The 27,202-nt window shown below is 44.4% G+C and overlaps 1 protein-coding gene and 1 long non-coding RNA gene across 4 annotated transcripts in view; one reads left to right on the top strand and one right to left on the bottom strand.

The window, feature by feature from the left end:
• Positions 1-27,202, bottom strand: part of DENND2B (DENN domain containing 2B) — a 190,128-nt gene that overhangs the window by 136,522 nt on the left and 26,404 nt on the right. Inside the window, exon 2 of one of the 3 annotated variants that reach the window (XM_066639857.1) lies at positions 15,487-15,576. The gene's annotated coding sequence lies outside the window, so the exon portion shown is untranslated. Of the gene's footprint in view, positions 1-14,276; positions 14,581-15,486; positions 15,577-27,202 lie in introns of those variants that run through there. The other 2 variants (XM_066639856.1, XM_066639858.1) reach the window with 2 other exon arrangements.
• On the top strand, positions 14,599-25,210 carry LOC136662975 (uncharacterized). Its single transcript, XR_010794997.1, has 4 exons — positions 14,599-14,684; positions 16,419-16,512; positions 17,897-18,019; positions 24,880-25,210. It is a non-coding gene; the product is annotated as an uncharacterized lncRNA (long non-coding RNA).

Here is a 27,202-nt window from a genome sequence, read left to right as displayed (position 1 = left end):
TAACATCTGGTTTGTAGGAAAATTTAGAAGTGGGGGTCCAATAAGGCATCTTGCCCCAGGCCCAATGCCAGCTCTCAACAGCCCTGTTTAAAGACCTCTAACAGGGGAGAGTCTACCACCTTCCAAGGCAGATAGCTCCACTGCCAACAGTTCTACTGTCAGGAAGTTCTTCTTAACTTTTAATCAAAACTTCCCTCATTCTATTTAAACCCATTTGTTCCGATTCTACACTTCAGAGCAAATCAGAACAATTCCACCCTTATCTCCCACATGATGGCCTCTTAGATATTTACTGTTTAGAGAGTTATGTCTCCTCTTAACTGTCTCTTCTCCAAGCTAAACATGCCCAACTTCTTCAACATTTCCACAAAGGACATGATCTCCAGGAGACCAAGAGTCTCATTCTAGAATATTGCTGATATGTTTGGTGAGCTCAAGTCAATAATTAATAAAAGTACATCATTGCCACACACAGCTTGGAACCACTAAGAAACTTCGAAGTCAAGAAATACATAAGATAGCTTTGGAGTTATCAGCTCTGAAAGAAAGTAGACTTTGATCATTTACACATGTTAAGTGAGGTCTACTTATGCAAATGATAACTGAACCAGAGTTTTTGCAAAAGCTGCCAGGAAGGTCAAACACCTCACCACCACCCAGATTGTCATATAACTTTCTGGATACAACTTTTGCTACAAGGCCACTCATTAATGACACTTGCTGAGGAAGCAATTTTGCAACCTGTCAGAGGGTGTCGTATCTAGTGGTAGCCAGATCGAGTCATTCTCTAGTTTCCGGGGCACTGAGATTTACTTTTAATCTGAACCTTTTGAAAAGAAAATCTGAAAGTGTTTAAAGTCCATACAGGAAACCTAAATTGTAACAAATGTGCATGAAAAATACCAGACCTTGCTCTGTTTGGTGCCTGTGCCAAGAGCCTGCTTTCTATCACAACAGTAACGGATGTCATAAGTTCACCTAAGGAACTAGGCCAAGGATACACAGGCAAAAATAGGAATCACTGATTATCACTCACAGGGCCCTAAAGCGCTCTTATTGGAAGGAAAAATAGCTATGACAACCACTGGGTGCTATGACAAGGAGAGGTCATTTTCAGCTTTCCCAACCTTCCTATGCCTGTTCACCCAAAAATTTCCTACACTAGGAAGGACTATTTAGATGCAGACCGTTTTGCTCCATCCTCTATCTCCAGTTGCACACAGATGAATTGCACTCCAACTCTGACCCAGCCATAGGTTGTCACAATTCGGCCACTGGGCATGGCATTTCAAACAATATGTCTAGCTCACTAATCCATAACTGTACTTATGGACTTAATAGCTTCTGACTCCTTTGCACCTCCCCAAAGCTCCAGGAGGTGGTTGGATCTAGCCACACACATATTCTCTCTGAGGTAGCCAGATCGGAACACATGCAAACATCTGTGGGCTTGATGTTATGTAAGCTGTGCTCTATCTGATTGTATTTTCAATGGCCATCTGGGAATGCCATTCAACCCCTTGACCAAACCAGGTGAACCCGGCTGCCCACTGGTGAGAACAAGCTAGGACTATTGTCCTTCTGGACCTAGAGAAGGAAGATGGCCAATCCACAAAATGACTAGTCTGACTAACCACATGGGTCCTTTTTTAAAAGATTTTAATTAGCATAAAAATAATAATAAATATTAATAATAATAACCACATGGCTTTCTGAAATGGTGACATCCTAGCAGAGGGGAGCAGGCAAGATCAATCATCACACCAGTTTACAACGTATTCTTTTTGGGTTTAGCCAGCTAGTCATCATAAGCAAGATGATGGCTAGAACTGCTACTACAGGTCCAACCCTGTTATACACCGATTTTTTATACATGGATTTGACTCAACACAAATGGCCACTGCAGAAGTGATTGTGAGGAGCTCCAGAAGGATCTCTCCAGACTGGCAGAATGGGCAACAAAATGGCAGATGTGCTTCAATGTCAGTAAGTGTAAAGTCATGCGCATTGGGGCAAAAAATCAAAACTTTAGATATAGGCTGATGGGTTCTGAGCTGTCTGTGACAGATCAGGAGAGAGATCTTGGGGTGGTGGTGGACAGGTCGATGAAAGTGTCAACCCAATGTGCGGCGGCAGTGAAGAAGGCCAATTCTATGCTTGGGATCATTAGGAAGGGTATTGAGAACAAAACGGCTAGTATTATAATGCCGTTGTACAAATCTATGGTAAGGCCACACCTGGAGTATTGTGTCCAGTTCTGGTCGCCGCATCTCAAAAAAGACATAGTGGAAATGGAAAAGGTGCAAAAGAAAGCGACTAAGATGATTACTGGGCTGGGGCACCTTCCTTATGAGGAAAGGCTGCGGTGTTTGGGCCTCTTCAGCCTAGAAAAGAGACGCCTGAGGGGGGACATGATTGAGACATACAAAATTATGCAGGGGATGGACAGAGTGGATAGGGAGATGCTCTTTACACTCTCACATAATACCAGAACCAGGGGACATCCACTAAAATTGAGTGTTGGGCGGGTTAGGACAGACAAAAGAAAATATTTCTTTACTCAGCGTGTGGTTGGTCTGTGGAACTCCTTGCCACAGGATGTGGTGCTGGCGTCTAGCCTAGACGCCTTTAAAAGGGGATTGGACAAGTTTCTGGAGGAAAAATCCATTATGGGGTACAAGCCATGATGTGTATGCGCAACCTCCTGATTTTAGAAATGGGTTATGTCAGAATGCCAGATGCAAGGGAGGGCACCAGGATGAGGTCTCTTGTTATCTGGTGTGCTCCCTGGGGCATTTGGTGGGCCGCTGTGAGATACAGGAAGCTGGACTAGATGGGCCTATGGCCTGATCCAGTGGGGCTGTTCTTATGTTCTTAAATGAGAAGGAATGTGCTGATCCATAGAGAAGGGGGGGAAATGCATCTCTTTAAAATCACAGTGTTTTTTAAAAACTGTTTTCTTACTGTTGTAGAGAGACAGTCATACAAGCGATCATTCCATTCTTCAGCTAAGCCAGGCAAAGGCAGGGGGACCTTTGCATTTCTAATTGCTGCCTCTCTGCAACAGTAAGAAAAGCTATTTTTTAAACCACAATTTAAATGGGACATACTTTTTATTTATTTTTTTGAACTGCTTTTATTTAACACATTTTATGGTATCAGCAGAAAGTCCCAGAATAAAATACGTGGGAATGTCAAAGCACAAACTTATTCCATTAGGAGCAATGGAGGGGCAAGAAACCTGGAAGTGGGTCTTTAAATCTATTTTTCCACTTTTTTTTATCCACAGATTTTTTTATTCACTAGGGGTTCTGGAATGGAACAGTTGTCATTTGCCCCAGGAAGAAAGGTCCTAGTAGCATAAATGGGAGCTTTCCTCTAACAAACATCAGCACCAGAGGAGCTCACCTGGATCATAGCAGGAGCATAGGTTAAAGCACCCCTGACCTCCCAACCCAGCTTGCAGCAAAATCCTATGCCTGTCTACTCAGAGGTAAGTCCCATTAGAGTCAATGGGGCTTACTCCCAGGAAAGTGTGGATAGGATTGGACTGTTGATCCCTCTGCTCTGCTTCTATTTACCAAGTAGAAAACAAAACCCATCAGCCTGAATAACAGACTTAATGTAATGTGTAGTGTGGTTATGTAACCAGCAAATCACTTCTGACACCATGTTTATTGGAATGGCTATCCTATGACTACATGGTTACTCAGAAATACGACTATATGATTTCTGTGAAACTTAATTCCAGGTAAATATGCTTAGAATGATAGCTTTAAGATTTAAATACCAGAAATATACATGTGCTCCCCCACCACATCAAAGAAGCAGGGTTAAAATTCAGCCTCAGATAAAGTAAATGGACCTGTTGCAAATTAAATGTCAATTCACATGCTACACATATATGTAAGACAGCGTATGACCAGCTCTGCTTTTCTCTCTCCTATTTGGTCCCTGATCAATGAAAACGTAGGACAAGGCCTGCCACTGCTTTTTAACCATTTATTTACAAAGTATGCATGCATCACCCAACAGATACATTTTTATTTCCAGTATTATTATAAAAATATTATGATTCAGTGATGTTTTCAGTTTCCCACTGGTCAGGTTATACATACAGATGTTAACTATATCTGGTATGCGGTCACTTAGAATGAGCATATGGAAATTGTATTGAAGAAATAAACCAACTGTGCTTAAAAAATTTTTCTAGGTAAGGTGTGAGAGCAGCAGAAATTTAGAGTGCAATCCTACCCCGTGCTGTACCCAGCGCAGGATAGGGGCCAAAAGCAGCTCAGCCAGAGGCAAGGGGAAACTTTTCCCCTTACCTCTGGGAAAGGTGCCCTTTCTCCTATGGGTCTCCTTGGACTTGCGCCACCTCTTGAGGAGGCACAAGTCTGAGGAGAGTGGAGCGGCTTCAAGCCGCTCTGTTCTCCCTGGGGACAGGAGTTGGGATCTGGCATAACTGCTGTATCCCAGCCCCGCCTTCTGCTCCCCACCCGCCCCCCTCCACGCCTCCCTCAGAGCCTTGTGTTGGTCCAGCCGGGCTGGCGCAAGCCTCGATGCCTCCGTCGGCGCAGAGGCTTGTTCCAGCCTCCGCAGGAGTCAGCCTAGCCAACTCCTGAGGAGGTGCAAATGTGCCTTACAGCACATTTACAACCCTCCTGGGCAGGCACAAGGGACTTGCACCAGCCCAAGTCAAGGGCTGGATTGCACCCATAATATTGTTGAGTCAAACGCAAAAAACACAAGGGGATATCCTATTCAAACTACAGCACTAAAAACAGATTTTCCATGCCTATACTTTTAGATGGGCTAATCCATGGACAAGAATGCAACCTATGATTACCCAAATTACACACAACAAACAGAGGCCAGGAGTAAGGAAGGTACATAAAGCCAGAAGTTCAAGCAAGGAGAACATTTTATAAAACAAATGTGGATGATTTAAGACAATTCGCTTTGCCGCGTGCTTTAGGGAAGGCAAAAATTACACCCTTACATCCCATGCACAATCAGGTGTGCTTCTAATTTTAGTGTGCTTAGATCTGCTTAATTTTAAACAGGATTAGATGGCGATCAGAAATCAATGAATAACATGCTTCTGTATGAGTACATCACAATGAATACACTGAGAAACACAAAAGCAAATAATATTTGTAACATAGCTCCAGTTCACCTCACCAGTACCCCCACTGTATTGTTGGCTCCATTTCCACCTTTCATTATGATCCTTGTATAATAAAACATTTCCCATATGAAAATGTGAATTGAATGGGAAAGCCAACAATTGCCGACATCGTCAGACAAGAGAAGCAATTCAGTCCTTTCATGTCTATAATATGCATGTAGGGAAAGAAGTTATGATTGACTGATCAATGGTAGGGTGCATGCTTTGCATTCAGAAGGTCCCAGGTTCAGTCTTTAGTATCTCCAGGTAGAGCAGGGACACCCCTGCTTGAGAACCAGTGCCAGTCATTCTAGACCACGTTGTACTGAGCTATACTAAGTAACAGTCTGACTTGGTAGAAGATGGCTTATTTGTTTATGTGCCACTCTAAACAGACATGTGTGGGTGTTGGCACTTCTGGTGCCATATGGGTCTAATGCATCTGTGGTGACATTCTGAAGGTAATATCTTCACCACAACCAAGGAGTTCAAGGTGCACCTGTTGGAATGTCACTTTGGGGTTACCAAAGGGTTAAGGGTCAGCCCTGAACTGGGGCCAGCTGTTGCAATTATTTTTTAACTAAAAGAAAGCCTTCTCGGAGGAACACAGCCTTGGCGCTACGGTAGGAATGTTCTCTATACATCTTTCAGATGTAGTACTAGATTTGCAGCACATTTTTCAGGGTTAGATTTAAGAGGACATGATTGTAGAGAGCTCACTCTTCTTTCCTCTTGTCACACAAGAAAAAATTCCTCATTCTTCATTTCATGCAAGAGTACTACATTGTGGTCAGGATTCAAAGAAGGAATATGTAAGCAAGGGTGGGGGAAAAAATTGGGCACACAGGGCATTGCTTCCTTGTTTTGTTGCTGGAGTTCTCACAGACGAACAGAGAAGCCACTGTGTACTTCAAAACACTGTCAGCAGTGGGACATGGTGCAGTGAAATCAGAAGCAATGTTCCTGGTATGCACTGATCTCTCCCGTCTCTCCATCCCAGCCTCTATCCAGAGAGCCAGGGCCTTCAAGGGAGAAAAAATAAAATACTGTATATATTTCTTCCATTCTTAATGGACCATAAACACAAATATTGTCTTTTCAGCACTGGCAAAATCTGTATTTGGGATCTACATGAAGCATAAAGTAAAGAGACTACACTTGGGACCCAATTCATCATAACTACAGATCTTCTGACGTGCTAAGTAATAGGCAGTTAGGTCCAGGACTTGGCTCCCTCCTGAAGCTTTTGTAGTAGTAGAGATGAATTACACATTTTATAAGTTGCAGAGAGCCTTTGCTCCATACATCTCCAAATATTTCATTTTTTACTCACCCTGAGAAAACCAGTCTTTCTAAGTCTTTTAGAAATTTCAGAAGTACTGCTAGGATTGTTAATTTGGGAGTTTAACTGTATGTCTAGCAATGTCATTTACATTTCTTGACCTTCCGGCATTATGCTGGCTGGGCAAACTAAAAGTGAACCTTCCATCGATATAAAGTGGCAGTACTTTTGTGACTGAATCATATCAATTAACATAAGCATAAGTGTTTTCAGTCATATTTAAGGGTATGCCAAACCCCACTGCTGGCTGTTTAGTGACTGATAGAAGAGGATAAGCATATGAAGGCAGCCTCTCCAAGGCAGACTGTTGGTCAGTATAGCGTAGGGTTATCTACACTGACTAGCAGTGGCTCTCCAGGACTGAACCCCAGCCATACCTGAAGATGCCAGGGACAGAACCTGGGAACTGCTACATGCAAAGCATGCCCTCCAGCACAAGGCTATGCCTCAGGTTTGTTTTACCAGTACATCACAGGATTCAATATTCCAGACAAAACAGAGGATGCTTAACCAGTTCTCCCAGTAATGAGAAGTAATAGTATTTAGTATATACTGTGCCTCTGTTATTCTGAAACTGGAATACCACACTAGAATATTTCAGGAACTGCATTTGAGTATCAATAGCTTCTTCTGCATAAGAACATAAGAACAGCCCCACTGGATCAGGCCATAGGCCCATCTAGTCCAGCTTCCTGTATCTCACAGCAGCCCTCCAAATGCCCCAGGGAGCACACCTGATAACAAGAGACCTCATCCTGGTGCCCTCTCTTGCACTGGCATTCTTACATAGCCCATTTCTAAAATCAGGAGGTTGCACATACACATCATGGCTTGTCACCCATAATGGATTTTTTCTCCAGAAACTTGTCCAATCCCCTTTTAAAGGATGTGCCATCTCCACATCCTATGGCAAGGGGTTCCACAGACCAACCACACGCTGAGTAAAGAAATATTTTCTTTTGTTTGTTCTAACTCTCCCAACACTCAATTTTAGTGGATGTCCCCTGGTTCTGGTGTTATGTGAGAGTGTAAAGAGCATCTCCCTATCCACTCTGTCCATCCCCTGCATAATTTTGTATGTCTCAATCATGTCCCCCTTTTCTAGGCTGAAGAGGCCCAAACGCCGTAGCCTTTCCTCATAAGGAAGGTGCCCCAGCCCAGTAATCTTCTTAGTCGCTCTCTTTTGCACCTTTTCCATTTCCACTATAGCATGCACATACCATACACAAAACTAGCAACACACATATGCATTGCATTTGATGTGCAGGAGGCAGGAACAAAATGCTCCAGTTCCTCTCCCCTTCTCTCCCACACCATGACCCAGATACTTTCTCCTCCTTAATGCTTCAACTCCTCCAACTGTTTCCTGCCCCAGCTGACCTACTGGGGCCTAATCTCCAGGCCCTCCCCTACCACCAGCTCAAGTTATCAGCCAATAAGAACTAAAAAAAATTGCAAAGCCAAAACAAAGACAATCATTTTTTGCTCTCAGTGTTCATGTGTGAAGGATCCTAGCACAAACATACATACCATGAGGGCATCGCATGATGCCACCTCTGTTTTTGTATAGTGTGCAAGAGTGTACACTAAAGCTGTGTGTTGTTAATGTGGATTTGAGCACACTGGGTTAGCTTGAGATCATGGGAATCGTTGAGATCACTGAGCAACAGAAATCATGCCTCAGCTCCTTCTGCCTGCATAATGTTCTGGTGGGGCAGTAAAAAAGGCACCTGGGCCCTGACTGCCAAAGTTCTCTTTTTGAGACTGCCTCAAAAAGGATGCATTAGAATGACCTATCCCAGGTAGGTCAAACATAAGGCCCATTCACTAGTTCTGCTTCTTCTGAGGTTCTGAGAGCAAGAGACAGAAAGAGGCCTTAGAAGGCAGGGAATGCTATAGGGGAAGAGGTGCCAGAAGAGCCCAGTTATCGGTCACCCTTTCAGCAGCAGCTGAGCTGTGAAGCAACACCTCACCAGAAGCACAGCTGCTGAAAGAGTGGCCTGCATGATAACTGGCCTCTCCCATATCTTGAAAACATCAAGATTTACACATTTTCTCTTCTGACACAATTGCCATCAGAAGAGAAGAGTTTCTATGTGAGAACTAAGTGCTTATTTTCAGTCATCATCTGCTTAATTACGTCACTTCCTGCTTAATGATGTCACTCAGATGGCACCATGAATGCTATTTGGCCCACTATACAAGTTTGACACTCTTAAACTATGCTATTTATCATTGGGAATTCCAATGCTCTCTATCCTGGTAAATAAAAAGCAAGCACGGTAAGGGAAAAGATTCTATCCCAGCTCTTTGCCTTCTGTGCCAATTTCTATTTGCCAGACCTTCCAACCTCTGATCCCCTGAGAGCCTCTGGCCCAGTTGACCAAACACAACCAGAGTTGTGCTTGTGGGTGGGGGAACGGGGTCTGTTTAAGTGTGTGCTTTGGGCTGTGTTGGTGTTTGGAGAAATCGTGGACATCTGAGCCTATTTATTCATTCATCTAAGTTCCATCTTGATCAGGGCTGTGTTCTTGCACCAACCTTGTTTGGGATTTTCTTCGCTGTTCTGCTGAAGCATGCCTTTGGAACTACAACAGAAGGCATCTATCTCCGGACCAGATCAGATGGAAAGCTCTTCAACTTCTCCAGACTGAGAGCAAAGTCCAAAGTCCAGCTGAAATGTCTGCGTGACTTCCTCTTTGCTGACGATGCAGCTGTCACTACCCACTCTGCCAAAGATCTCCAGCAGCTCATGGATCGTTTTAGCAAGGCCTGCCAAGATTTTGGACTGACAATCAGCCTGAAGAAAACACAGGTCATGGTTCAGGATGTGGACTCACCTCCCTGCATTACAATCTCTGCACATGAACTGGAGGTTGTCCATGACTTTGTGTGCCTTGGCTCAATGATCTCCGACACTCTTTCTCTCGATACCGAGCTAAACAAACGCATCAGTAAAGCAGCTACCACGTTTTCCAGACTCACAAAGAGAGTCTGGTCCAACAAGAAGCTGACGGAATATACCAAGGTCTACAGAGCTTGCGTCCTGAGTACACTTCTGTACTGCAGCGAGTCATGGACTCTTTGCTCACAACAGGAGAGGAAACTGAACGCTTTCCACATGCGCTGCCTCCGATGCATTCTCGGCATCACCTGGCAGGACAAAGTTCCAAACAACACAGTCCTGGAACGTGCTGGAATCCCTAGCATGTATTCACTGCTGAAACAGAGACGCCTGCGTTGGCTCGGTCATATCGTGAGAATGGATGATGGGCGGATCCCAAAGCATCTCCTCTATGGAGAACTCGTGCAAGGAAAGCACCCTACAGATAGACCACAGCTGCAATACAAGGACATCTGCAAGAGGGATCTGAAGGCCTTAGGAGTGACCTCAACAAGTGGGAAACCCTGGCCTCTGAGCGGCCCGCTTGGAGGCAGGCTGTGCAGCATGGCCTTTCCCAGTTTGAAGAGACACTTGGCCAACAGTCTGAGGCTAAGAGGCAAAGAAGAAAGGCTCATAGCCAGGGAGACAGACCAGGGACAGGCTGCACTTGCTCCAGGTGTGGAAGGGATTGTCACTCCCGAATTGGCCTTTTCAGCCACACTAGACGCTGTTCCAGAACCACCTTTCAGAGCGCGATACCATAGTCTTTCGAGACTGAAGGTTGCCAACATGTAAGTTCCATCTCTAATGTATTTATTTAAATTTTATATTTAATTATTTTTTTTGGCCCTCGACACTGTGCCAGACATTTGATGTGGCCCTTCGGCCAAAAAGTTTAGAGATCCCTGACCTAAGCTAATGACCATCATCTCAGCCTGACAGCATGACTTCTGTATCAATTACATGTCATGTGAAGAAGCACATTCTTTTGTCTATCCTGAATCTCCTCAATTTCATTAAGTAACCCCAAGTTCTGACATCATGAGAGAACATTCTCTATTCCCTTTCTTTCCACAAACTGTTCATAATTTTGTAAATGTCTAACATGTGCCACCCCTATTTTTTCCCCACACTAAGGTTGCAGTTCTATACACACTCTTTCGGGAGTAAGCCCCATTGAACACAGTGAGACTTACTTCTGAGTAGACATGGACAGCTTTGAACCTTAAAGCCCCAAAGGCTAAATCTGTCCTGATTTGGTTGTGATTTCCTGAACCTTTTCTAGATCTAGGACATCCTTTGCAGAAACAAGGGCAATGAAAGCCATCCCTCAGAGTTTATCATTTCACCAGAAATTGTGTTCTCTTATAAATCACCATGCACACAGAAAATGATATCACTAGGTTCAACATCCACGTTTTACAATTTACTGAAGTTCGGGCTCCTTGGCATCAAGAGGATTAAACCAACTTAACCAACCAAGTTAAACCAACTTAACCAACTTAAACCTAATTACCATAGCACACCTACACTCTGGGTCAGGCAGTGGTTATAACTGAGAAATAGTTACATTTCTCTCTACCAATTAGTTCATGGAAAAACAATAGAAATCTCTAAACATTTCCATCAACAACTGTAGTACTGGTTGAATGAAGTTGTTTGATTTTTGAGAACAGAAAAAAAAAGTGGTGATTAATTTTTGGAGAGAAAAACACTGGTAGATTGTGTCACAGAGCACTGCTTCACTATGGGCAATTATAAACCACTGTGTACATATCATAGCACAATTACATCAGGTAACATTCTGTTCCCATCTCTTGAATTTAACGCTGGGCAGATCAGATCAGACTGAGGTTTTGTGCTTAGTTTTTCAGCAGTCTATTTTAAAAATGTGGCAAGCCATGGTGGTAGTATTGTTAATAAATGAATAAATAAGAAACAAATTTGGTCTTTCTTCTGGAATACCTTTATCCTATTCAGTCTGTGGATACTTTCTTTCTCACAGTCACACCAGCAGAAAGCACAAAAAGGCCACCATTAGCATGTCCGAACTATTCTAGCATGCATACAGAAGCCAAATCAGAAGTGTCTTTCATTGTGTGCTGGAACACAAAAGACACTCTGTTTGAGAAACTCAAGAAGGAAGCTTGAAAGCTTGCAGCCTGGTTCTCCAAAAACTGGAATTGAGGCTAACAAAAGCCTGATTAAAATCTAGGGGAAACTCCTGGTGATGCCACAAATGTTAAAAAGTAGTAATCTTTAAACCCCTACTCTCCTTCCCCACATCCCTGTTATCTGAAGCCCAGTTATCTGAAACTTCTTATTTTCCATATTCTCCATAAGGAAGATATCAAGCTTGGAAGCAGCACATGACTCTACAGAATATAAGAAGTTTGAATGATTTGAATATGTAGAAAATATTCTGCTTCAGGCCATTAGGAAAAACAAAAGGGGAAGGCTTTGTAGTCAGTGGCTCCAGCTCTCAAAGTACAGCTGGGCAAGCAAAGGCCCAGACTTGGTTTGCAAGAGCCTCCAACCCCCCACCCTCCTACTGCTGCCTTTCCATAGCTAACAACCTAACTCTCAGTCCTTTCTGGTGCTGCCTGCCCAAATGTAGCAGCCTCATTCCATGATGCTCTGTACATGTGACCCACTGACCTACCATGCCAGAACTAAGCAGAAGCAAGTGTGTTTCTGGGGGACAGTGCAAGTTAGGGGGGGGGGGAGCAGGAAGTTTTCCTTTCTTATTTTCCTCCTCAGAACTCTTCCAATTAAAAAATGAGCACTGCCTTAAACAAACAAACAAATAAACAAATTGACAATGAATATTGTGTGTTCAAACACCATTTTTTCTTTACAGAGCTGGAATCAGTTATGATGGAAATTGTAACAAGAAGTATATATTATGACCCTCCATACAATTTCTATTCCCCAATATGACCCCCAGGCCAAAATGCTTGCCCACCCCTGCCTCAGAGTGTTCAACTGGCAAGAAGCCCATATGTCCCAACAGAAGTTGCTAGAGAGACAATTTGAAGATCAGATCTTCATACAAACCCCATCTTCAAAGAAACCTCAGAATAATGGGCCCCTATCCTCAGTTGATCTCTCTAGAATGAGTAACAGTAATCGCCTCAAATTATCATGTCAGCCCAGTGTACTTAAGGTGACAATCCTGAGTACAATTTCCTGAGTGTAAGCTCCACTAAACACAGGGACTTACTTCTGAGTAAACATGCACAGGACTGTGCTATTAGTCATATGTTAGACAGGAACTTTTTCAAGATGAGACAAGACTATTTAATCTCATTAGACAGACACCAGAACATCAACATTTTCCACAGAAGGCACAGATTGAGGCTCTTCTAAACCTTTAGTTGCTTCTCTCAAATTAAACATTTTGCAACTGCTTACATTTGCAGTCAGTGAAAATTGACCACAGGAAAGCACTGCATTAAAAACAAAGAAAGCACATGTCACACCAAAAATTACCAGATTGCACAAAGTGCTCCTGTTAAAAAGACCGGGGCAGATTATAAAATTACCCTGGAAGTGCATTAGAACATAAGAAAAGCCCCACTGGCTCAGGTCATAGGCCCATCTAGTCCAGCTTCCTGTATCTCACAGCGGACCTACCAAATGCCCCAGGGAGCACACCAGATAACAAGAGATCTCATTCTGGTGCCCTCCCTTGCATCTGGCATTCTGACATAGCCCATTTCTAAAATTAGGAGGTTGTACATACACATCATGGCTTGTAACCCATAATGGATTTTTCCTCCAGAAACTTGTTCAATCCCCTTTTAAAGGCGCCCAGGCCAGATGCTGTCACCACATCCTGTGGCAAGGAGTTCCACAGACCAACCACACAGAGTAAAGAAATATTTTCTTTTGTCTGTTCTAACTCTATCAACACTCAATTTCAGTGGATGTCCCCTGGTTCTGTAAATGAAAGGATGCCATGTAGACGAATTAAATTAAAACCAACCCAAAACGGTCTTCATAAGCATCTTTATTCAGAAGTCAGTTCCGCTGTGTTCATTAAGGTTTACTCCCAGGTCAGTGTGTTTAGGACTGCAGTCCAAGTCTCCTTCAAACCCCCCCCCACCACCACCACCACCAAGGAATTCCTTTTCTATTGAACTTTGTTTCAACCATCCTGTCAGTAGTAAGCAGGCAATCCGAGCCATGAAAATAACCTATCCCAACCAGGTGCACAAGTCTGGAAAAGCAAAGTCTCTCAAAGAAGCAGTGTCAGCAAGAAAACAGGACATCATCCCTTATATTATGAGTAGCTCAAAACAGGACATCATCCCTTATATTATGAGTAGCTCTCAAGTGCAGGCTCAAGTCTGGTCCCCGCACTAGAATGCGCATCCATCACCAGCAAAACCGAAGTCCCCAGCAAACCAACTCAGACTGCAATCCTCTCCACTTTTTCCTGGGAGTCGGCCCCATTGACTAGAATGGGACTTACTTCTGAGTAGACATGCCTAGGCTTGGGCTGTGAGGCTGCAATCCTCTCCACCCTTTCCTGGGAGTCGGCCCCATTGACTAGAATGGGACTTACTTCTGAGTAGACCTGCCTAGGATGGGGCTCTCAGTCGACAGCAAAGCAACAGCTGGCGAGGGCAGAAGCCTCACCTTCCAGGCACTCCCCACGACGGGGCTGGCTTTCGAGCCAAGTGCCACCTGCAGGTCTCCAGAAAACTCTCTCTCTGTCTGGTATGGAGAAAGGAGGAATCCCAGCACAAGAGTCAAGCCCCCCCCCCCGAATGACATCACCGCTCGCAGGCTGGGACTGCAGGCGCACCGCTCGGAAGACGCGCTCCAGGGGCGGGGGAGGGGGGAGTCAAGGCAGCAGCGAAGGGTCCCCTTACCTGACACCAGCGGCGCTCCCCCGGCCACGCCATGCTGGCTCTCGGACTGCCCAGGCAAGCGCGCGCGCGCGCGCTCGCTCCTCGGGGGCACCTTCCTTGGCGCGCCTCCGCCCAGTACCTGCTGCAGCTCCTCCGCCTGACCTTCCCCTGCACAGCTTCCCAGCCGAGTGTTTGCAGAAAGAGAGCGCGCACTGGCGGGGTCCGTCGTCATGGAGACCACGATCACTCGCACTCTCTCTCACACACAGTCCCCATTCTCTGGGAGGCGCCCAGCACTCCGCGTGCCTCTCCCTCCGGCTCCTGCGCCTCCTCCCCCCAGCCAGCCAGCCAGCCAGCCAGCCTGGGAAAAGGCGCTCTGGCTGCAGCCGGAGGAGGGGACGCCTTCTCAGCCATGACATCATGTTCGAGGTACTTTCCCCGCACATGCAGAGTGCGAGGACTGTCCTCCTCGGATTGCACGTGTGGATGGGTGCAAGAGAAGCCGGCTGCCTGCCACACACTGCAGGCTTCACAGCCAGAGCCAGTGGCGGAGCTAGAGGGGGTGCGAAGCACTAAGTTTGGCAGGGAGCCTCAGGGCGGCAGGCAAGCACACTCTTCTCCCTCCCCTTCAAAGGGGGGGGGTAAAGGGGGTAATTTGTACCAGACCCAGGGTCAAAAGGGGGGGCCCAGAAATTTCCTGGGATCTTACGGTTTCCTATCTACTCCAACTTGTTGCCTGCACGGGATGCTGGCACCGACACTACCACTATTAGGGATGCTGGAGACACTACTGATGCCACATGGGTTGGTAGACCTGGGCTCCAAAGATTTTTCCAGCTGTCTCTACCCTCCCCCCACCCTGTTTTGCCCCTCACTGCCCCTCTTCCGCTTCCTGTCACCCCTCCCCCTTTGCAAAGTGGCCCAAAAGAAACTTTGTGCCCCCTGATGAAATTCCTCTCAGAGGCCCTGGCCAGGCATACGTCCCCATTTTGCTCCCACCACCCAGAATGACTCCAAAGGGGAAGGGAGGGGCTGCCTACAGGCTGTTGTGAGTCTCCCTACAAAACTTAGTGCTTTGCTCTCCCTCTAGCTACACCACTGGCCGGAGCGCCATGATGGAGTGGAATACAATAGCCAGGATTCCACTCCACGATGGCACATGTGGAATGGAATACATGATGGAGTGGAATACAATTTTCCACGCCAAAATTGGGACAACTGAGAAGCTTACCTTGTTGCTTAATCTGGGATTTTGTGAATTGCTTAATTTCTGCAGAAGTTTATTGTCATCAAGCAGGGTCTCCAGTATTCTTTCATCATCCTTTAGTAATTGAGAAGAAAAACATGAGTCAGGATGGAAGGAGAAAGGAACGTGAAATGAGCCCCAGCCATGCCGCCAGAACTTGCCTGCTTCCAGGGCAGATCACTCACTGGAGTGCGCACGTCACATTCCACATAAGTTAACTCTGTCTTTGCTTTGTCCGTACTTGGCTACAGTTGTCATTTGTGCAATCAGTTAATAAAGTCAAGGCGACTTACTTAGGCATGCATAACAAGACAAAGAGCTGGAAATGGTTGCATAAGAAATAAGCAAAAGCATACTTTTGTCTCATTTTGGGGTTTGCTGCAGAGAATGAGCTGTACAACTAGGCACCAACCCCTATCAAGGCTTTGTACTGCCTGAACTATTGTTCCAGCAATTCAAGGCACTTTATGGCAGTGCAAAAGACGGGCCATGGTCATGCACTTCTGGGATGCTGCCACAAAAGTGCAGCAATACCAGGCTTGCAGCAGCAGCTCCAGGGGAGGGTGGGGGAGTTTTAGGGAGGACTGAGGGAGGGCAAGGGATGGGGAATGAGATAGAGGGTTAGATCTCAGTGGCCCTGGTGTGCAAAAGACCATATCTCCTCATTCTCCAGCTGCTGCACCAGTTTCCCTCCTCGTATCTACATCAGCAAAATGGCTGGTATAGGTCCAAGGTGACCTATAGGCAATCAAGCAGCCTACTGGGGGTTAAGTAAAAAAAACTTAACATAGCTGCATGCTATGGAGTGGCAGAGGACAAGATGCATTTCCTGCTTTCTATTTACCCATGCTAGTCTTATAATCCAATCTTTTATTTACCCAAGGGTCCTCCTGTGCAACTTATTTATCATTTCTCAGGTATCACAGTCCCACCTAGAACATTTGTACAAGCCCATGAAGCATGGGACTAAAACCAACGAGAGATGCACAGATTCACCCAAAAGCTGTCAAGGTGAGCAACTGCCACTCATTTTAACAGAAATTGGAAATTTTGCCGTCGCTAGATTGGGACCATCACTGAGGTTTGCATTTAGGTCTCCACAGCAGCCGAGATTTACCTACAACTCTATTTAAAGTAGGGAAGGGAAATGGAATTACATTCATTGGATAAAAGTTTCAAAAACCATGAACACAGTGGTACTGAAAGGGTCATTATGTCTGTCTCTAATCTTCCAAAAAAACCTTCAATTTCTAAAAATAAGAATAATCAATTCAAATATTAGGTATGTGGCAAATCTTTCAATTAAGGAACACTGATAAGCTTCAGTGCACAGATGGCCCAATGCCATCCCTGAACCTCCTCTGCTGGTGCCCTGCATGCATGCACACACACAGATGTAGCCACTGTGCTTCTTCCCATGCAAACAACCAGCATGTTCCCACACTTTGTTTTATTTTTATTTTAAGGGGCTGAAAAGAAGTGAACAGGGAAGCAGATTGCCACTGTCCACAGATTGGGGGGCCTCCACAAGCAGTAGTGATCTACTTCCAGCGGCATCGCAACAGGTCCATGCAGCCCACACAGGGTGACACCCTCAGAAGGGGTGATACCACATCACCCAAGGCTCTGTTTGGCAATCTTTGGCCCACTCCAGGTCCAACCAACTTGCACTCTTGCCTATGATCATGTTTTTGCCGCTTTCCAGCAAGTGAATGGATCCGGAGCAAGCTGAAAATCACTGAATGGTGATAGTCTGGAGGCAGGTTTTTCTCATTTAATACAATGAGAAACTCCAGAAGGTCAGGGGCAATGTGATTACATCATTACATCACACACACACACCCACACACACCCAAACAACTGGAATGCTGCTAAAGGTAAGCACTGTACTGGTTGAAACCCACTCTTGGGACACCTCTGTCTTCTCCCTTACCCTCTCACAGTCTTTCGTCATGCAGTCCCTTTATGTTAAAAGGACCACACAAGAAAGGAACTAGGTGAGTGCATAGGGAAAGCAGGTTGATATGGATCCATCTGAGGCGGGCTGGAAGGAGGTGGTGGCAGGCTTGGGGAGAAGTCACCACTCTCCTCACCACCTGCTGTTTGATGCAAACTGCAACATCTGCTTCCTGTATGGGCTGGCCCTGCCTCAGTGTTCATGTATATTCATAATTTTCATTGATATCGCATTGTCACTGTATGTTGCAATTTACACAGAGCAAAAAGACAGGTCCCTGCCCTCAGGGGCTTACAAACTAAACAGGGAGACAACTGAGGGGAAGGTGGAGAGAGGCAAGGGGAAACAGGAGAGACATATGTGATTGTTTCAGCTTAGTTACAGTAGGAAAGAGCTTTAAAAAAAATACTAACACTAAAAGAGGAATTTAATTTCCAGGTGAAGGAATTGCAATTCTAGTTATGGAGCAGCAGCAAATCTAACTCCAAGAAGCATAGAGCATTTTCTACCTTGGGCACACAATTCAGTCCGTTTACCTCTCTCCCAGTTGCAAGAATTATCGTAAGTAAAATTTCAAAAAGAGTCCTGTTGATTCCATCAATACTGTCATAATTTATTTTTCAAGTGTAAACACGTTCTTTTCTACTTCAAAATGTGTTTTAAGTGGCAACCTCTTTAATGCCTGGCACCTATGCACCATAGCAAACTTGGAGGCAGCATACAGAAGAAAATAATCTTGATTTATTTTACTGAAGGTTATACAGAGATGCTATGGAAACAAAACGGAGCTGATCTGAAAGTCATTGAACTCAATGGGAACTTTGACAGGAATTTAATGGGAGCAGAAGCAAGTCCAAACCTTTTAAACTGTAAGATAGGGCCTTGGAGACTTCCTTCTTTGGAAAGTTAATTGAAGACAGTCCTTGAAGGCTTTAAAAGCTCCATATAAAGCCTCAGAAAGCCTGCAAGGTTCCTCTTTGTCCTATGTGTGCAACATACACACCACTCCCCCTAGTGGGAATGACAATGAGACACAGCAACCAAATTCTCTGATTTCTTTTTATTTGCATACCAGTTTTGATAGGATCCTAAAAGTTCCATGCCACACCCAGCATTTTCAGGAAATGTAGTGTATGAAAACTGTAGTAGAATCTTTCATATCTGCTCCTCTTTGAACTGGATTCTTTATTCTTCAGGGCACAGGGCAGACCTTATGCAATCCCTTAGCTTCAAAGGTTTCTGTCAGTCTGTGGTCTAGAACAGGGGTCTCCAAACCCCGGCCCAGGGCCAGATGCAGCCCACGGAACATAAGAACATAAGAACATAAGAACAGCCCCACTGGATCAGGCCATAGGCCCATCTAGTCCAGCTTCCTGTATCTCACAGCGGCCCACCAAATGCCCCAGGGAGCACACCAGATAACAAGAGACCTCATCCTGGTGCTCTCCCCTACATCTGGCATTCTGACTTAACCCATTCCTAAAATCAGGAGGTTGCGCATACACATCATGGCTTGTACCCCATAATGGATTTTTCCTCCAGAAACTCGTCCAATCCCCTTTTAAAGGCGTCTAGGCTAGACGCCAGCACCACATCCTGTGGCAAGGAGTTCCACAGACCAACCACGCGCTGAGTAAAGAAATATTTTCTTTTGTCTGTCCTAACCCACCCAACACTCAATTTTAGTGGATGTCCCCTGGTTCTGGTATTATGTGAGAGTGTAAAGAGCATCTACCTATCCACTCTGTCCATTCCCTGCATAATTTTGTATATCTCAATCATGTCCCCCCTCAAGCGTCTCTTTTCTAGGCTGAAGAGGCCCAAACGCCGTAGCCTTTCCTCATAAGGAAGGTGCCCCAGCCCCGTAATCATCTTAGTCGCTCTCTTTTGCTCTCTTTTGCACGGAGAGCCTCTGTCCGGCCCGCTGCCAGCCTCTGATCCCCTGAGAGCCTCTGGCCCAGTTGACCAAACACAACCAGAGTTGTGCTTGTGGGGCGGGGGAATGGGGGTCCATTCAAGTGTGTGTGCTTTATTTCTTGGGCTGTGTTGGTGCTTGGAGAAATCCTGGACATTTGAGCCCATTCATTCATTTCAGTCATTCATCTAAGTTCCATCTCTAATGTATTTATTTAAATTTTATATTTCTTTTTTTTTCCGGCCCTCGACACCATGCCAAATATTTGATGTGGCCCTTTGGCCGAAAAGTTTGGAGACCCCTGGTCTAGAAGAATACAACTTTTTAGCAGTCTTATTGTATTTAATGTAAAACTACCAGTCTACCAAAGTTTTGTTTTCCACATTTCGCTCAAAAATCTAATTGGATTTTCAAAGATAAATAACAGCTTCAGGTTAAATGTTCATCCCTTGGCTCAACTATCTTATTTAAAAAAACAAAAAAAAACCTGAAACTTGGACATCGGTTGCCCACCATGGCTTGGATTCAAAAAGAGCTAATTAGGCACATCAAAGAGCTTCAGCATACCTGAGAAGGAGCTTTGATTTCTTCTTTTAGAGGGGCAGCTCCTCATGTCATATCGCAAACTGCTTTCCAGCTTTTCCTCAACATCCTTCTAAGGATCTGCCACTCAGGGAAGAGGGGAATGGATAATGGGAAGGTGTCTTAAATCTGGCAGGCTGTGGGAGTGTGACCCACAGCTGACAGCTACCAATATAGCACTTGCAAAGAAGCAAAAAAGCAATCCTTCTTTCCCCTTCTTCCCCCCCCCCCATGAATACTTCCTGCGACTCCCTTCTTGAGATACATCATGGAAATGCTCCAGGCTGCCAGGCTGGTTGTCCAATAAGATAGCGTTCTGTTTATTTACACAGGATGATCTTACCCGCTAGCACTGCAGTCACTTTGAACTGAAAATGCACTACGGAGCTACAGCTCTTTTTTTGTGTGGTTCTTTTTGATATTCGGCTATAAATGTGAGCTAGGAAGTTTATACAACCTGTGGTGACTGAGCAGATCGTTATCTTAAAGTTTATTAGGCAGCTGGCACTAGAGGTAAAATGTCTGGCTGATTTTGCCATTTCTCAGTGAAAACACCTCCTTTCTGTTCTTGCCTTCTTTTATTCTGTATGGGCCTCAAGCTGAGGGGCCTTGGACAATCAAGCAAAATGCAGGAATCTTGAAATAGTTCTTATAGGACCTTGCATAACTATGACTGCAATCCTAACCACACTTTCCTGAGAGTAAGCCCCATTGAACAAAATAACACTTACTTCTGAGTAGACCTGGTTAGGATTGTGCCCTAAGATGAATCCAGGTCATTTTTCCTTCAGCATGCTATAGGCACTGTGGTCCCCAAATGATAACCCCTAACCATGGAAGCACTTGTCCCCAGAGGCAGTTTTCAATGGACGATCTCATTACGTTGCACCAACACTAAACATTGTTAATGCTAACCAGATTTCTTCAGACTTGGGCAAGTTTGCCTTTTCTCTACCTGTTCTCTATCAGGAAAAGAAACTAATTGAAGCATTTGCAGTTGTCCAAATCCAAGTAAGGGTCAAGCTACTGAAAACCCTGAAAACAGGGTATCATTTTTAGGAAGCACACTTATAGCCCATTCATATTCAAGCTGTACCACCATAGGAACATGAATGCCTTGTGGCAGTTGTAAAAGGCATGCCAGCAGTGGGTGAACTCACATGCTGCTAGAGTGCTGGCAGGAAGACCAGAGCCTTCCCCCATGCACCAGAGGATTGCCGGCAACCTACTGAAACAGGTAGGATGACAGGGAAGGCGGGGCAGGGTGGGGGGGCAGGATGAGGTGGCAACAGAGTGGGGGAAGGCAGAACAGGGAAGTAATGGAGTGGGGAAAGATTGGGATTAAGGGCCCAATCAAATCCAACTTTCCAGCAATGATGCAACTGCAGTGCAGCCCCAAGGTAAGGAAACAAATTTTCCCTTACCTTGAAGAAGTCTCTGAGACTGTCCCCCCACAGCAGGATGCAGTGCATGCCTCATTGGCACTGCTGCATCAGCACTGGAAAGTGAATAGGATTGAGCCCTAAGTCTGGAAAGGGAGCGGGTTCAGCAGGAGTGGCAGCCACTGAATCATAGTCCCCTTTCTGGACCTGATCCTGCCAAACAGGTCCACACGGATCTGCTTCCACGAATTTACTAGCACAGATCCACATATACCTCAAGCAGACCCCTCCATATTGCCAAGGTTTACCCATGAGCAAGGGAACAAACCAGAGGAGACCTCCACAACTGCCCCTCCACGGGTTGCAGCATCACTGCTTTGACAGGTGGGAGAAAGAATAGGATAAGAACATAAGAAGAGCCCTGCTGGATCAGGCCAAAGGCCCATCTAGTCAGCTTCCTGTATCTCACAGTGGCCCACCGAATGCTTCAGGGAACACACAAGCAACAGACACAACCTGCATCCTGGTTGCCCTGGCTATCAGAGGCAACCCACCTCTACCTTGCACATACCTACCATGACTTGTAACCCGTGATGAACTTCTCCAGAAATTTGTCCAATTCCCTCTTAAAGCCATCAAGGCAAGATGCCATCACTTCTTGTGTTCACATCACAAGATGCTAACAGCTTCTTTATGACTGCCATCATGCCCTGCATTTGCCCATTTTAAATCTAACAAAACTTCGGGTGCAATCCTAACCCCTTATGTCAGTGCTTTCCAGCACTGACATAAGGGCAATGCAGCCCTTACTCTGAGGTAAGGGAATAAACATTCCTTTACTTTGAGGAGACCTTTGCGAGTGACACCCAGCTGCAGGATGCAGCACTTGTCCCATTGGCACCGCTATGCCAGTGCTGGAAAGCACTGACATAAGGGCTTAGGATTGCGCCCTTACTCTCTTAGAATGATTTGTTGCTTCCAGGCATGCCCCACATGACCAATGATAGCTCTGGGCTATCATGTAGGAGCTCTTGCTCCAACATCCCAGAATATATAACAAATCATTCCAAGAGGGGGCCTTCCATAGTTTCCTTAGATTTTAAATGAGCAAATGAAGGACAAGATGGAAGTCATACAACAGCATTTCTAAAAATGATACTCTGTTTTCAGATTCATGACACAATCAAGTGTGTACCTTGCATAGATATCGGGACAGGTCCAAAACCTTTGAGGAAATATCTATTGTTTCATGAATTCTGTAGGTGCCCTTTACTTCCAGTTACAAGGGGAATTGCTTAACCATGAGTAGCTATATACACTTGTAACTTCAATTACCCAAGCACAAAAGCAGACCCCAGTTTCATGGATCTTTCATAAAGGGAAATGCCATATATGGGATAGCATTTCTATGACAAGACTCCCACAATCTTAGTCACACAGCTCAGTCATTTAAAGTGCTCTTGCAGCTACATGGAAGTTTTCATGTATATGCATATGGAAGAAAGTCCAAAAGGCATCTGAGAGACAGCTAATTTAAAATGGAGTCACAGCGTATATTGGCTGCATGCCAACAATCCTCCTAACCATGGTTTGGAAGATAGTGAAAAAGTGATGGTCTGAACAGTCCCTCTTTCCATCATATGTGCAACTTTACATAATACAACTTCCTAGCAAACTTTATTTTGCCATTATGTCCAGCTGATAAACTATAGTTTGAAACAGCTCTCCAAACCAGGACTACAAACCAGGATCAAACTATGCTTTGTGATCCTAGTTTGGAGAAGGGCTCAGTCAAACCATAGCTGGTCAGTTCAGATGGAACTGCAAACTATAGTTGATTAAATCCATGGGTAAAAAGGAAGGGAGAACACTCAGATTCATTACTTGTTCTTGATCCTCTTAACTTGTAGAGAGGAATTTGTAAATTCTGAATATTTATGGCAGAAACTAAACTGAGGCCATGGGGAGAGGAGAGAAAGGAAAGGGGTGATAAAGGGAAGAAGTGAGGGATAGTTGCTATTGTCATATCTGTTGTCCAGATGTGCACAGCTGAGGAACATCTATTTTTATTAATAAATGAGACGAAAGAGCCTTGTTAATTGTGCAGTTCTAAAACCAATTTAAAGGGTTGTTAATAGAAATAGAGTGACTTTTTCCAACAACTCTAGGCTACCGCTGTGGAACACTCTGGGACAAGAATCCAGTGCTTAGTTCAAATCCAGGGCCTGTTGAGCCACTGACATTTCATGAACACTTCCTACAGACATGCCATCCAGGAGCAATGAGATCTGAAGAGTAAGGGCATCTGTGTTGTTCTCTCCCTATAGTTTTAACAGCTAGGAAGAGAAGAAAATGCACATTCCCTCCCCCTTTTGCAGGAGTTCTTACAACATTACAGATTAGAAGAAAGCAAGTTTAGCACAGGATTGTGCAAAAGGTTAACTCAATCTTAACTCAACTTTATGCAAAACTGGAAATTGTCAAGGTAAATTTCCTCATGTAGTTCTGAAACATTTAATTTGTATTATGCTTCATGTCTTTCTGCTGCTGTTCCTCTTGCTCTGCTCTCTGGTTAGAGTTTATAACCAGAGGTTAAACAACTAAGGGCCCCATCCTATCCGATTTTCCAGGACCGGTGTAGCCATGCCAATGGGGTGTGCACTGCATCGTGTGGTGGGGAGGTAGTCACAGAGGTCTCCTCAAGGTATAGGAACTTCTGTTCCCTTACCTTGGGGCTGCATTTCAGTTGCACCGGAAAATCCTATCTGATTTTCCAGGACCAGTGTAGCCATGCCAATGGGGTGTGCACTGCATCGTGTGGTGGGGAGGTAGTCACAGAGGTCTCCTCAAGGTATAGGAACATCTGGTCCCTTACCTTGGGGCTGCATTTCAGTTGCACCGGTGCTGGAAAGTTGGATAGGATTGGGCCCTAACCTGGCACAATGAAGTCTATTCTTGTGGTACTCTGGAGACAGCCAAGCCCTGAAAGTGCCAAAAATCCCAGACAAAGCCTGTTCATGCAGACATTTTGTACAGAGAAAAATAGAGAGGTGTAAGGACACCCAACTCACAAAGGGCACTGAAACCAAGTCTGGTCAGAACAATGAAGTCTGAGCAAGAAACCATACTGCACAGATTTTAAGTTATGCCTTGTTTGTTTTCTGTCTCCACACATAATTGGAATTTCTGCCTCTCTAAATAATGAAGTATTTTGCTCAAGAGGTATCCAGCAAACAGCAATCAAACCAACCAGCTAAAAATTCAAGTAGTTGAAGTTTGATGTGCTCAAAGATTAAGCAAATTATTGTTTAGTTAGAGCATCCTATCTAGAGCATTCTTAAAACATAAGAGTGCCTGAAGTGTATTTCTCCCACATGTGTGAAAAAGGTGTTACAATGTTAGAAATATATATATATATGAACCATCTTGAATTCATTTATTTATCCATTGTGGTTTTTTCTCTGCTTTTCCTTTTGATGTGTGTTGTTATCTGGTTTTTCATTAAACAACATTTTAATACAATAAATCACTTTTTTGGGCAGGAGGTCTGATCTAGAGGGTAGAGCTGCTGTTATGCCTGAAAATATCATCTGAAGGTCACCTGTTCAAGGTCATCGGAAGCCCGGGGAATGGCAAGAGCTTGTCAAGCTGAGCAGAGCTCTTTTGGGAGAGAGCCAAAAGAAGCTGGCTCTGAAGCTCTTTGTCAGTGTGGGAGGAAATGGCAGCCAGAATGTGACCAGACTGTGAGAAGATCCACCTGGAATGTGGTCAGTTCTTGAAAGATAGAACTTCTCTGCTCATTGTAAAAACTCCTTTGGCAGTTTAGAGAAAGCCTGTCCATGAATAAAGCCAAAGGAGCAATCCAATGGCCAGAAAGGCGGTATATAAATACCTGTTACTGATGTTGTTGTTATGTTTGGTTTTTTTAAAAAAGAAAGAAAAAAGTATTGCTTTCTTCAAGCTGTGATGGAAAGTGTGGTTCCCCATATCATCCAAATTTGAGCAAATACAAGGATTCAGAGTAAAACTGCCTGTCCAGAAATGCTCAGTTGCAGAAAATTTGGGGGGGGGGGGGAGAGGCAGACATTACAAAATGGCAGAAAGGAAGTATGAACTTCTCCAAGCTTTCTTTGCCAATGACAATTTTATTTTTATTTTTGCCCAGGATAACCCCACTGGCTTGCCTTTCATGTCCTCTCCAATAGGGGCTGAGAAACTGGAAAACCTATTATCTACTGTGGCCATGTTGTAACAAGCCCCTGTCTAGCTGCTTTAGAGGGCACCCATCTCTTTAATTGCTTTTTTTCTGCTGTTGCCCTTCCCTAAGTCCAAGCACATAAGAAGTTGCTCTTAAACTTGGAGTTTAATCTGGAGCAGGGGAAGTTGCTCAGGCAAAGAACATAAAAGCTCCACTGCTTGTGTGCACGTCCATCTCATGATTCTCTATGTAGTTTTGTGGTCATTGTAGGGTAGCCAAGAGCAAAGATAAGATTAATTTGACCAGCTTAAATAGGCAAATGATGAGCATGTACATTCAATGCATCACCCACTCAAACTACCAATGGACCATGTCCGTTTAGACATAGGAACTGGCTCTTATGAAGAGAATAACATAGTAATTGTACATTTTAAAAAATAAGAGCAGAATCGATGAGCTTTTATACCTGTATCATAATTTGCTGCAGTCATTAAGTGATAAACGTGCATATGTGATCTACCTCTAATGTTCAGCTTAGCATTACTGAGAATAATTCACAGAAACATGTCTAAAAGAGGCCATCCAACTTTTAAAAAAATTATTCAATTTTCAGCCATAATGAGACAACAATACCAGCTCTTCCCACTTTGGGATAATCTGAACACACCAAGCAGGGTCCTGATTCAGCTTTCACTATTGGGGGCACAGGAATGTGTAGAATCATATCAACACATTTACATTTTCATGTGTCCTTTACTTGCATATTTACTGCATACAATAAATACTTGAAGAGCCCAACAGCAGCAAATTCAGTACAAAGTGGCTACTAAAACTCTTTTTAGATTGTCCTAAATAAAGTAGAGGCAGCATCACACAACAAACATAGCTGCTGCAGTATTCCAGTATTTCCCACAGCAAACATGAAAAGTACAGTTGTGTATCCTTAAATAAATGTGTAAGTGTGTTCTGGGACCCTGTTTGTGCCTGTATTACCAGATCCATGTACACAGATGCTTAAAAACTCATGTATGATATCTACACTTTATATATGCTGTGAAAAACACAGCGCAATTGAATTTATCGTGGAAACTGTGAAGTTGCCCCAAATTGGACCAAGCATGGTTCTTTAGGCAGGCCTGTTGCCAGCATCATATATGGCATCCTGCAACACTTCTGGAGCAATACTATCTGCCAGAATTCAGCCAGAATGGAGCTTGTATCTTTTCAGGTAGCTGCAATCTTGCTTTTCAATTTGGCTGGGTTTTTTTTTGAAACTACATTGCATTTCTTTGTTGGCTAGAACAAAGTCTAGTTCTAGACTTGCAGAACAAGTCTGCAGGCATCAACTTCTACATTGCAAAGAAAAAATTCCTTTACCCTTCCATAAAAAGAATTTTTCTCCCAGACAAATCCCAAGGGATATGTGCAATTCTTCCTGCTCAGAAACGCTCATCTGTTATTAAAATCAGTTCAGCAACAAACAATCCCTCTCTTGATGGTTTTGTTCCTGCTGCCAAGTGTCTGCAAGACACCCAACCTCAGACCTTGGGAGGGGGCATCCCAAGACACTTGTTTATTTACAGAATTCCTTGCTAGCAGACTCTCTCCCTGTTAGAAGGCCTCAGCTTAGCTCACATGAACAGGCAAAAGTCACCTTCAACATTTTC

This window comes from Tiliqua scincoides, chromosome 1 (genome assembly GCF_035046505.1).
Source record: "Tiliqua scincoides isolate rTilSci1 chromosome 1, rTilSci1.hap2, whole genome shotgun sequence".
In the NCBI taxonomy this organism is placed as follows: Eukaryota; Metazoa; Chordata; class Lepidosauria; order Squamata; family Scincidae; genus Tiliqua; species Tiliqua scincoides.
Note: the sequence above shows the minus strand (reverse complement) of the source record. Positions and strands in the feature narration are given on the sequence as shown.